Below are 12686 nucleotides of genomic sequence, written 5' to 3'. Positions count from 1 at the left end.
AGCCTGCCCAGATTTTTCTGACTGGCTGCCAACTGGATTTAATTCCATTCTCTACAACTCTTTAGGCCCAGTCATCCAGCCATTTTTTTACTCAGTGAAGACTATGTCTATCCAAGCCATGAGCAGCCAGTTTTTCCAGGAGAATGCAGTGGGAAACACTGTCAAATGCTTTACTAAAGTCTTGGTGTACAACTTCCACAAGCTTTCACTCATTCACTAGGTGGGTCACGTGGTCATAGTAGATGATTAGTCAAGCAAGACCTGCCTTTCCTAAACCCATGCTGACTGGGAGTGATCTGCTGGTTATTTTGCATGTGCCATGTGATGGCACTCAAGATAATCTGTTCTATAACCTTTCCCAGCACCAGGGTCAGGCTGACAGGCCTGCAGTTCTCTGGATCCTCCTTCTGGCCTTTCTTGTAGATGGGTGCCACATTTGCCAATTTCCAGTCAACTGGGACCTCCCCAGTTAGTCAAGACTGCTGGTAAATGGTGGAAAGTGGATTAGTGAGCACTTCCACCGGTTTCTTAAGTACTCTTGGGTGGATCTCATCCAGCCCCAAAGACGTGTGTGTCTAGGTGGTATAACACAGGTGTGTCTAGGAAACACCAAGTGGATGAATCATATACATGAATCATAGGATAATTTAGGTTCAAGGGGGTCTCTGGAGGTCACTTCATCCAACCCACTGCTCAAAGCAGGGCCAACTTCAAAATTATACCACGTCCTAGCTAGCTGAGTTTTGGACATTCATGGACATACACTAAATATAATATTAACATGGGAGGGAGGACAGTGGGAGGGAATAACTGTGAACAAACTCATCACATCTATAACTCATTTGAAAAACCTTAGTAAACTGAGCTTGGTAGCACCAGTGTTTAATGGCCAGGCAGGGAGAGGCTTCCATAAATAAGGTATAACAACAGTTAGCAGAGCTTATGTATGGTAAAGCAGGTCGAGATCACAATGTACAACCATGTGCTGTTTCTCAGTTGTGAAACAAATAGGAAAGAATGTATGCTTTCCTGTCTTAATTGTAACAAAATCTTCTAGGATAAAAAAATGTGATATGCATTCTTTTTATGTGTGGGGGTTGTGTGTGTTAATTCACACATTAGTCTCGACTAAAACTCATGGAAGGTTTGTCTTTGTGAGCTTTGGATGCTGTTCTGGTTAAAGATTCATGGTATTACATTGTTGCAAATTAAGAGTGTTTAAAAGGGAAGAAATGACACTGAATTAATGGAATAGCAACTGGTAGTTTTTCTGCTAATGAGTAATTACTAGTTATGAGTGCTGAAAATCATATATCAATGTACATATTTCTGGACTAAGTAGAAACAGCTTCATGTTTTAATGTTTCTTGTACACAGCTGTATCTCTGGGAAGAAACAAAGATCCAAGTCCTCAGTTGGTTTAAATCAATGTTTTGGTTTTGCTTATTTTCCTAAAATTGATTTTTACATCATTTTTAAGTCTGAAGTTCAGAATTTTCTAATCCTTAATTTACCTTTAAATGAATATAAAGTCAACCCTAGTTTTACATACAGTATTACGTCCTTCTACAAAGTGATGCATTTCCATATCTATTATTAATGCCTTGCTTGCTTTGTGTATATTACACCTGTAGCATGTGTTTGTGTGGATTATATTCACATGCCTTATCTTGTTTTCCTGCTCTGGTCTGAGTGGGGAACTTTTCTATTTGAATTCAAGGCAGCAGCTTCTGAGTTATTAACTCTGTCACAAGAATTCACATCTCCCACCTTATAATGGTAAGAACACAATGCTTGTCTCTCTGTACTATGTATTTTGATGCCTGTTTATGACCTTTATCAGTTGTTATCAGTTCAGTACAAACTAACTAGACCCAAATGAAAAACTCTATTCCTGACAGTTTCTTTTAGACTTTCTGGAATCAGCAAAAATCGGTTAGATAGAAGCAGGTATAAAAATATCATGCAGAATTCATATTACAGTTATAGTATGCAACAGAAATGGCATTTATAGGCATAGACAAGAGAAATCTATAAAAAAGTTTCTGTTGGTCACGGAATGTGCATTTTAGCACAGAAAATGTTACAGTTTTGTGAGAGTCCATGATAATTGTCGTGTGCCAGGGTATTAGTTTAGGCAGCCAAGACACCATTTTTAAGCATAATATTTAGCTTTCCAGCATTGTCATAGTTGCAGTCTGCTCTAAAGAGAATTGCATGAATAATTGAATATTTGCCTCGTCAGCCAAAGTGAAAAATATAAGTGGTGAGAATAAGTCATAAAGAACCAAATTTGTGGCTTTTCACACTAGAAAAAGAAAGTTTTATGCTAAATTAAATGTACTGTTTGTTCTGTAACACAATTTTTATTTTCAAGCACTTAAAAGGAAAGAAAAGCATATAGACATCCACGTACACCAAACTGCTTCTATTCAGTAACCCAGTAATGAAGCAGCCAACCCAGATGCAAGAAATAACAAGTATTTCCTTCTAACTTGAGGAGCTCTAACTCACATTTTCAATCCCATGGGGGACCAAAACTATGCCTCACCAAATCTGACTGAAATACTTCAGCTTTTCACACAGAATCACAGAATAATCAAGGTTGGAAGGGACCTCTGGAGGTCATCTGGTCTAGCCTCCCTGCTTAAGCAGGGCTAAATAGAGCATTTTTGAGACTGTCATAAGAACATGTGATTTGTAACTCGCTGTAAAATCCTCTCCCTCCAGTTTTCATATGAAGCTCTTCTCCATTGCTAAAGAAATGATCTGAAGTGGCTTGTTTGGATTGCATTTGACTAGCCTTTTTCAGTTAATAGTGTAAGTAATTACTGTACACCATTATAAAACTGGCAAATACATTTCATAGAGTAGTCTATAGGATCCAATAGAAGATCCTTTAAAAAAATCTCTTCTCTGTCATCATAAACTTCTATAAAACATTGAGTGTTAAGTGCCCTTTGGAATGATAGAGATGCTTTGAGTTGTCACTCATACTTTGCTGTAAAATATAATAGCAACATCTGGGGATGGGGCAGCAACACTGCATTTTCTCCCACTCTACATATATCACAATGAACTATAAGTGTGATACAGAAAGGACTTGAACTTTCCTCTGTCACACTCAGAGTTTCTCAAAGTTGCAGAATGGACAACTCATTATGCTAAATATAATTATTTTTGCACTGCTTGATTCATTGAAAGCAGACATTATGAAGTGCAACTGGGGCACAGATTCTATTTTCCCACATAAGACAATACTGTATTATTAAAATTTTGCATAAAGGCTGAAAATGTTAAACCTCTTTAAAAGGCAACCTCAGGACCTGGTTTTGTTCTGAAAATGTAGTTAATGAAAGTGAAAAGAGCTTTGTATATTCCTATTAGCATTGCAGAGTGAATTGGACTTATTGCTTACACATTGTTAAAATTTGTGTTAAGCTATAGTCAGTTACACTTTGCACATATGTAATTAAAGAAACACCTTGGACAGCTAAAAATTTATTACTGATGAAGTGTGAAAAAGAAGGTAAAAAGAAGGGAATAAATGCTAGTTTATGTAACCAATATTTTGGTTCAAGATAGTTTCAGGCACTTAGACAAATCAGACTGGGCAACTGTTTCATTTCTTGAGATGCCATCAGAGAGGTACTACAGGAGAAGTAAGGTTGTTTAATGTAAACTCAGGGGCTGAAACTTTGAATTGTGGATGGTGATTTTAGGCACTTCATTCTAAATGAAAGCATTGCCTTGAGGCACTAGTTACCAATTGGATAGAGAAACACTGTTGTGAATGCTGACCTGGTGACATTTCAGACGTGGCTTAACAACTCTCGAATATTTGTCCTTTCATCTTCTCCATTAGTGGAGAAGATCCATAATGCTGTGTTTGATTTTGTATTTTTTTTGTGATTCATGTACAAATTTCTCACTTATGTTGCGGAAGAGAAGATTAAAGAATTGGACCCTGAATTTCAGTATCACAATTCAGCATTCAGCACTGAGCTTGGCTTCTTACAGCTTTTGTATGCTCTGGTGCAGTGTATGGAAGAAATGGCACAATTGCTCCCACAGTTTCAAGTTTTTCTCTTTCTGAAACATGCACCATGCAGATCATCTGCCCTTCCTTTATGGATTGACCTAGCATACATCTACTGAAAATAACAAAGGACCAAAAAAAAAAAGCAGTTTTTCAACATGGAAGAAGCCTCCAGAAAAATAAAATAATACCTATTTTAGAGTATGATGCCTTTTACAATATTTCCTGTTGTGTCATTTTACAGTAACTGGACATATAGTATATATCTTCAAAATTTGTCTTGTTCTGTTAAAGTCTTTAATGAGGGAGAAAGCTTATAAGAAAGGTGTAAAGTGATGTTTACTGGAAATACTTAGTTAGTATCCCTGTAACTAGAAGTTGATGATCTCCACGGTTTTTTACCTATTTTTACATACACCTATAATTCCACAATTGCAAAACTTAAAGCTGTTTCTTAATATAGCTATACATGAGTAAAACATTATGTACTTAGTCCTGCTTCTTTTGAGCAACTTTTAAATTCCAGCTTTTAAAGCATTTAAGAATAATCTTCATGCTATTCTAAGGAAAAAAATGCACTGGCAAAGCTTTCTATGAGATTAATGAATATATTAATACACTCTCGAAGCTTTATTTCCATTTATGAATAAATTATGCTGCTAACTACAAAGACAGTCAGTTTTGGGGTAAATGTAGTTTGTATTAATACCGTGTAAATTTTTCAAATGTATCAGATAGCTAGCAGCTATCTAAATGATTTTTTTCTTAATTTGTTTAAGAAGTCTGCAACTAAGGATGACCACAGTGCTTTTACAACAGCAATCAAAAGATCAGGCGACATGTTCTATGTCTCACAATAGTTACCAAGATCAATAACTACTCCACAAGATCAAACACAGTAGTGGTGAAATCTGTCATACCTCTGTGACTCAAAAGAGCTCCTTTTATTTCTTCAAGAATGGTTTGCTTTTTCCATGTAAAAGCTTAGAAGAAGGCAGAAACTGTGCATTGCCAAATAAGTAGTGAGAAATGAAAATCCGAGAAATTCATGCAACAGCCTGGGGGTCAGAAACCCTGACTTCAGCCTTGAAAAGTTAAAATGAAGTATCTATCACCTTTGCCTATCTTCTTTCTTCAGTATTGGTAAAGATAAATGTCTTAAGGTTATAATTGTGAATTCAAAGTCTATAAAATATCTATGAATATGGTATTTCTCCTCCTGATAACTGCTGCCCAACAGCTCTCTTGAGTACTGAAGGGTATTTGCTTGTTCACTGTAAAAGGGCTTCTGTTTTTAGGTGTCTATCTCAATGCAACATCATTAGAGAGGTAAGAGTAGTTTTTAATTCTGCAGAGTGCCATTGCTATTAATTCCCCTCATTGCATAGAGTAGCTGAGGTCGGAAGGGACTTCTGGAGGTCATCCGGTCCCACCTCCTTCTCAACTTAGAGCCAGTGTCCATGACTGTTTCCGAACAGCTTTTGAGTATCTCCAAGAATGGAGAGTCCACAACCTCCCTGGACAACCTTTACAGTAAAGAAGCATTTCCTGATGTTGAAAGGGAACCTCTTGTGTTTCAGTTTGTGCCTATTGCCTCCAGTTCTGTAACTGGGCACCACTGAAAAGAGCCTGGCTCCACCCTCTTTACCCTTCCATCAGATTTTTAGACATTGATGAGTTGCCCCCTGAGCCTTCTCGAGGCTGAATAGTCTCAACTCCCAGCCTTTCCTCCTGTCTCTCTTCTACTGGGGAGCCCAGAACTGGACACAATACTCCTCACCACTACTGAGCAGAGGGGAAGGATCACATCTGTCCACTTGCTGGCAACACTTCTCCTAATGTAGGCCTGAATCCCACTGGCCTCCTTTATGGCAAAGGCGTGTTGGTTTTATCTGGCCCAGTTTTATTAAAATAAGAACTACTTTCGTCCTGTCTTCACCAAGATTATTTTGAGGAAGTATAGTGAGATAAGGCAAACACTTCACCACCCCTCTTTCTTTTTCTCATTAAAAATATATAGGCTGAACTTGAACATACTATAACAGAATGTGCATAAAGACAGGACAGAGAATTGATGAGGACAGACTTTTTTTTTTCTGACATGGTAGAGAGTGTCAAAAGAGAAAACAAAGGGGAATCAAGGAATAAATATAAACCTGTATCACTTCCAAGTCACCCTTTGTTTATTTCCCTAACTTGATTTTAACTTCCTACCTTTAAAATAAGGAAGAAGTACAGAAGGCTGAGGGAAACCTAGATTCAATTACGCCTTGTTTGAGTCCTCTCTGAGTCCTAGTCTCTACTTAAATTTGAGTGAAATGACTTTTCACATTATTATGCCATTGTGAAATAATTTCCAGAAGCAGCTTTTAATAATCAGGATTGGCAGCAGCCATGGGGACTGGTTAGTAGCTAATAATTTACATAGGAAAGAAATAAACAGGCAAGGATTGGCTTTATTCTAGATAGCAGTCCCCAAACGTTGGACCATGGAGCACTGTCAAACATTACAAATTTTCATTGCATGATCAATCTCAGCAGCAAAGTTTCAACTGGAAACGCATGAATCATAGAATAGTTTAGGTTGGAAGGGACCTTAAAGATCATCCAGTTCCAACCCCACTAACATGGGCCGGGTCACCTCCCACTAGATCAGGCTGCCCAAGGCCCCATCCAACCTGGCCTTGAACACCTCCAGGGATGGGGCGTCCACAGCTTCCCTGGGCAGCCACTTTCATAATGAAGAAATTCCTCCTTATGTCTAGTCTAAATCTGCCCCTCTTCAGTTTAAAGCCATTCCCCCTAGTCCTATTACCACATGCCTTTGTAAATAGTCCCTCCCTGGCTTTCTTGTAGCACCCTTCAGGTACTGGAAGGCCACTGTAAGGTCTCCTTGGATCCTTCTCTTCTCCAGTCTGAACTACCCCAACTTTCTCAGACTGTCCTTGTATGTGAGGTGCTCCAAACCTCTGATCATCCTTGTAGCACTCCTCTGGACCCATTCCAACAGCTCCATATACTTATGTTGAAGATTCCAGAACTGGTTGCAGTACTCCAGATGAGGTCTCACAGGAGAGGAATAGAGGGGAAGAATCCCTAAACCTGCTGGCCATGCTTCTTTTGATGCAGCCCAGGACGTGTTTGGCCTTCTGGGCTGCGAGCGCACATTGGAACCGAGACGATTTCACTGGCCACGCAAGCACTGAAAGGAGGAAAACACCTACCTGACAGATGTGGGGCACAGAGTGGGTTCCCACTTTCCTGTGGAGGGATAGAATGCTGAATTCCCTGCAAGGAAGGAAGCACTGAAAGCTTGCGGGCAGCCTTACAACCCTGGGGCTTCTTGTGCTTCCTCAAGAAATAAGAGAGGCAAGAAGCTGGGTTGAGGGAAACCCTGCAGACCCCTGTGGGAGGTGGCAGGGGCTGGTGCGGTGTTTATCTTTCCTTTTTCCCTGCTGTGGGAATCAGGCTGTGGGGCGTTGTGCAGGACACGGCATCCCCAGCCGTGAGCACCAGGAGGCAAGGCTTCCCTACTGAGGGGCCCTGAATTTTTGTAAATGCTTTCATCTTTTCAGAGCATACAGCCTATGTGATATTAGAGTTTTATACTGGTAAAATATTGGACTTCAAGATGTGGTATTATGATGTAGATATTATGGTCTGCATTATCAGTAGGCTTTTGTTAGCCTTTTTGTAAAGAGTTTTCAGATGGAGTTAAACAAAAGGAAGACATGGTAGCACTAACTGCACTCTAGATGATTGTTTCAGGTTTGATACCTTCTGAAATGGAACAGGTAGATCTGAAACTGTTGACCTGAAGACAAAATGAGGGACAAAATTTGGTCATGAGACTGATCATTTTCCTATTCCTCTTTCAGTTCTTGATGTGGCTTTGGATAATGTTATTATTTGGAAGATTATTATCCACACAAACCTCAGAAGTTAATATTACAGTCATGGCCCCAAATATTTACTATCATATTTTAAGATCTCATAGAAGTTCAAGTGAAATTGATCTGAATGATGGTAAAATTATTTCCCCTGGTACATACAAGTTTCCTACTGAAACATAGATGATGTTAAAACTGAGTTCAGAGTAGGAATAAAAATCAGATGATTAAAAATGTTTATTATCTGTAAAGTGATAAAATCTCCTGATACAGAGAACCGTACTTACCTGTTCCCCTTTTTGTGGGATTGCAGGTTTTAATGAGGTAGTGAGTAGTAATTCTAATACTATGGTAACTATATGCATCTGAAAGGACTTTGTACCAGCATGGTTGATCACTCCCATTAAGCAGAGTGAAGATACTAAGGAATATACAAGTCTGTGTATAAGGATAAGAAATTAAACTCTCTCTCCAGCATAAAAAAAAGGCATTTATATGACCTTTGAACTCTGTACATGGTGTGAATAATTATATTTGAGAACAATTCTCTGGTAAAGAATTTTAGAGACAGAGTAAATCTAGCCAAACCCCTCCTCCTCCCACATTCTTTTTGCTCAAATATGTAATAAAATATCATGAAGCTTTTTAAAAACATATTTATTTCTTCATTTTACCATGTGTTTTTAGCTTTGTTTGAAAACAAGTTGAATGACTGAATCATGGAGCACAAACATCAAGTAAAGGTAGCAGTCCCATTTCCTAGATAAACAGTTTCATGGTTTAGGAAGTCTCACGTTGGAAGAGACAGCAAGAAGGAATTAGCTTTAATGACCAGCAGCTCCAGTCAGTTTGGAGATAGCGTTGATTTCTTAGTTATTACCTTTATAGTCTTTGTTGTTAGTGGTGTTTTTTCCTGTCACTCAGAGCTTAGTCTTGGAGCTGTCATCTTCTAAGGCTGTATTGCAGAACAGGTACAAGAATGTACTCTTAATGTAGCTACATTGAATTGTAATGTTTAATCCTTATAAAAAACAGTCTGAGAATGTACAATCTAAAAATTTTCACTTTCTACTAATTTTCTTTTCTAACAAGACTTCTCTATAGCATCAAGAATTAGCTACTAAGAGCAGAGCAATGCCACAAAATGCATCTTAGTCCAGCTGAAGAAGAATATGTTTATAGTTATTCAGCCCTCAATACAGAATTTGGCAAGATCTTCCCTTCAAACTAGAAAACATACAGGTGCAAGTTCATATTATTTAGTAGTGTGTTGCGTGCCTTTTTTATTTTAAATTGATTGTATGATCCTGCTGAATTTTCAACTCATCTTGTTTCTCTAACCTTCGAAACTAAGCTATTTATATAATATTCATAATGGCTAGAATAACTATTTCGCTTCAGTCCCTCTGCAACGTAAAGTAAAAAAAAATACAGATTAAATTGTACTCGGCACTGGTGAGACCGCTCCTCGAATCCTGTGTTCAGTTCTGGGCCCCTCACCACAAGAAGGATGTTGAGGCTCTGGAGCAAGTCCAGAGAAGAGCAACGAAGCTGGTGAAGGGGCTGGAGAACAGGCCTTATGAGGAGCGGCTGAGAGAGCTGGGGTTGTTTAGCCTGGAGAAGAGGAGGCTGAGGGGAGACCTCATTGCTCTCTATAACTACCTGAAAGGAGGTTGTGGAGAGGAGGGTGCTGGCCTCTTCTCCCAAGTGGCAGGGGACAGGACAAGAGGGAATGGCCTCAAGCTCCGCCAGGGGAGGTTTAGGCTGGACATTAGGAAAAAATTTTTCACTGAAAGGGTCATTGGTCACTGGAACAGGCTGCCCAGGGAGGTGGTTGATTCACCTTCCCTGGAGGTGTTTAAGGCACGGGTAGATGAGGTGCTAAGGGGCATGGTTTAGTGTTTGATAGGAATGGTTGGACTCGATGATCCGGTGGGTCTCTTCCAACCTGGTTATTCTATGATTCTATGATTCTATGAAATTGAAAATCAAGTAGAGATGGGTCAGCATTTTAAGATGTTTATTTCTCCAGGTTTTTTTATTTTGAAAGGGCATAGTATTGTCATGTTAGGCACAAATCATGTCTTATTCCTGGTGCTGTAGAACAATGGAGGCACTGTGTGAATAGTATTAATGGCAAGGGCATGATTCTTTCTCAATTTGAACACAATGTCTTGCTGGGAGGAGCTGCAAGCACTCTGGAGGACAAGGGCATTTTGAATTTGAAATGATCTTGAGAAGTCAGAGGACAGGATGTAAATCAGTAAGAACAAATACAAAATACTATCCATAAGCAGAAATAATGTGTACAGAGGAGAAGAAAATGCTAGCTAAGGTAGCAAAAGAGCTGTAGGTTCAAGTGCTAAACATGCAAAACCTGCTGTTTTGATAGATGAAAGGGTTGTATCAGGATATGAAAACAGAAGCATTGCATAATACTTCCATTCTTCTTAGTACTGGTGAGGCATCACCTGGAAGGCCATCGCCTCTTAGCATATATATCTGGAAAGACTAGGACCAACTGGGGAGAACTGGGAGGAAGAGTGGAAAAACAGTAGGAAGGTGTAATCTCTGGCAAGGGGTGTGCTTGTGTAAAAAATTAGAGGGATTTGGTCTGTTTAGTATAGAGAAGGAAAGAGATAGCAATTCTGAAATGTTTAAGACGTTGTTTGGAAGGTGAAGGCAATCTATTACTTTTTTTGTCCATACAGATATGACAGGGAGATTAAGGCATACTTTACGATGGCAAATTAACGGCAAGAGTGGTTAAGTTTGGTTTAAGTTTGCCTAGGCATCTGGTAGAAACTGTCACTAGAAGATTTTAAAACAAATTTGACAAGCACTTGTCAGAAATGGTTTAGATTTAGTTGAAACTGCCTTGAATCTTTCAGTCTATGGAGACATTATGTTGCAAATGGAATCTGTTTTCACGTTCTCCTACACTTCTGTCATGACTAAAAGAAAATGAAGTTTCTACCTAGTTGGACCCCTTCTGTTCTATCATAGAACTTTCTATGTCCTTAATTAAATAATCTATTTATTTTTTTCTTTTACAGATCCTCTGTCATTTTTATTTGCATTGTCTCATTCCAGTTTTTGCAGCTAGGCTTGTCAGCCTCTTCCACTCCCCTCCCCAGCTCTCTCTTACTTTTTCATCTTTTTATCTTTTTACTAACTCCCTTTTCCTACTACGTAATGTATGGTTTCCAGCTTTTCCTCACAGGCACCTTTCATTCCTTAAATGCACTATCCTGTTTTTCTGGTTTTTTCCTGTTTTTCTTTTCTGTTGCCAGCACTCTCACACTTTAGAATCATAGCATCATAGAATCACCAGGTTGGAAAAGACTCACTGGATCATCGAGTCCAACCATTCCTATCAAATTCCTTTGTTCTTTCATTTGTCTTTTTTCTGTATTGTTACTTATTTTTTAGCATATAGAAAGTGTCTTCTTTTTCTCTTATCTCTGCATTGCTTCTAAAATAGTGAAGTTTAAGATCCCTAAAAAATAGTTTGATGGAAAGATTATGACATGAATGAAGGCAATCACTTTAGGTAGCCTCCAATTAAAGAAGTTGGCTTGGTATATCTGAGGAAAAAAAGTGTATTTTTTACTGCATATGGTCTGCCAGTGCTTGCCCTCCAGTAGATTTTTCTATTCCAACTAGATTTGACAGATGGGTAGGAGTCTCAAAGATGTTAAGTTCTTCCAAGTTTCATGAAAACTGCCGTATAACTAATGGTGGAAAGACCCAAATTATTTCCTTATGTGAAAGGAGGAGTTAAATTAGCCCTTTACATATTCTGTAGTGTAGCAGTCAGCTAAGTAATCAATTCTTGTCTTGATTAGCCAGCCAAGCTCCAAACCAGTCCTATGCACATGCCCAGAAGGGAATACCTAAGGATGCAGTGTTGTTCAGGCTCAGTGACACAGAGGGAAGTGAGGCTTCTGTGAGAGAATGTTTGTTGCGACCCATTAGTCTCTTACAATGTTACACAAAAATCCATGGGAGACCAGACTTTACTGACTCTAGTAGTCATGGGAATGCTAAGGTGGGGTGCATTTTTTTTGCTGTAAAATGTTTTAGCATTTTTTATGTGTTCTATATGATATCAGTGAGACTATAAAAAAATTCTGGGCAAATCAGTTCCACAAGTTCATTAAGTCCTTGACCCATTCATGCTAGGAAAGTCTAAAGAGATAAGATAGGCCGAGAATGGTATTGTTGGTAATTCAAGCTAGAAGCATGATACTGTGTGCTAAAAAAATTATTGGACTTTTACTTTGAATTTCTTTTTTCTTTTTTTTATTGGCAGATTAGATTTTTGTGCAATGTGTGTGGCAGCTTAAGAAAATACCTTAAAGTTTCTAAGACTTATAGCTTTCAAATAAAGATGATCTCTGTGTTGTTTCTAACTATAATTTGTCTGTTCATCTCTTCTGTATTACCATTTCTGAAATTGTTTGTATTTCTGAATATTAAAATGAAGGACAGTGATGATAACGAATTTGATAAGTCATCTCTGAAACAACTGAATCTGAATTAAATATTTGAGCAATCAAAGCCAGAGAAGGGAAAGGATGAAAGAATTCTAGTGTTGAAGTAACAACATCAAAATCCAACTGTCCTACAGTTCATCTGACCTGTGGTATTGTGGGTTTGTTTTGGGGTTGAGTTTTTTTTGGAGACATTTAAGATTCATTCTTGGAGCTGATAAGGAAATGAAGAGGAGTTGGTAACTAATTCACAGGCTCGTT

The sequence above is a fragment of the Phaenicophaeus curvirostris genome, chromosome 3 (genome assembly GCF_032191515.1).
Source record: "Phaenicophaeus curvirostris isolate KB17595 chromosome 3, BPBGC_Pcur_1.0, whole genome shotgun sequence".
Taxonomy (NCBI): domain Eukaryota; kingdom Metazoa; phylum Chordata; class Aves; order Cuculiformes; family Cuculidae; genus Phaenicophaeus; species Phaenicophaeus curvirostris.
This window is presented reverse-complemented; position numbering follows the sequence as displayed.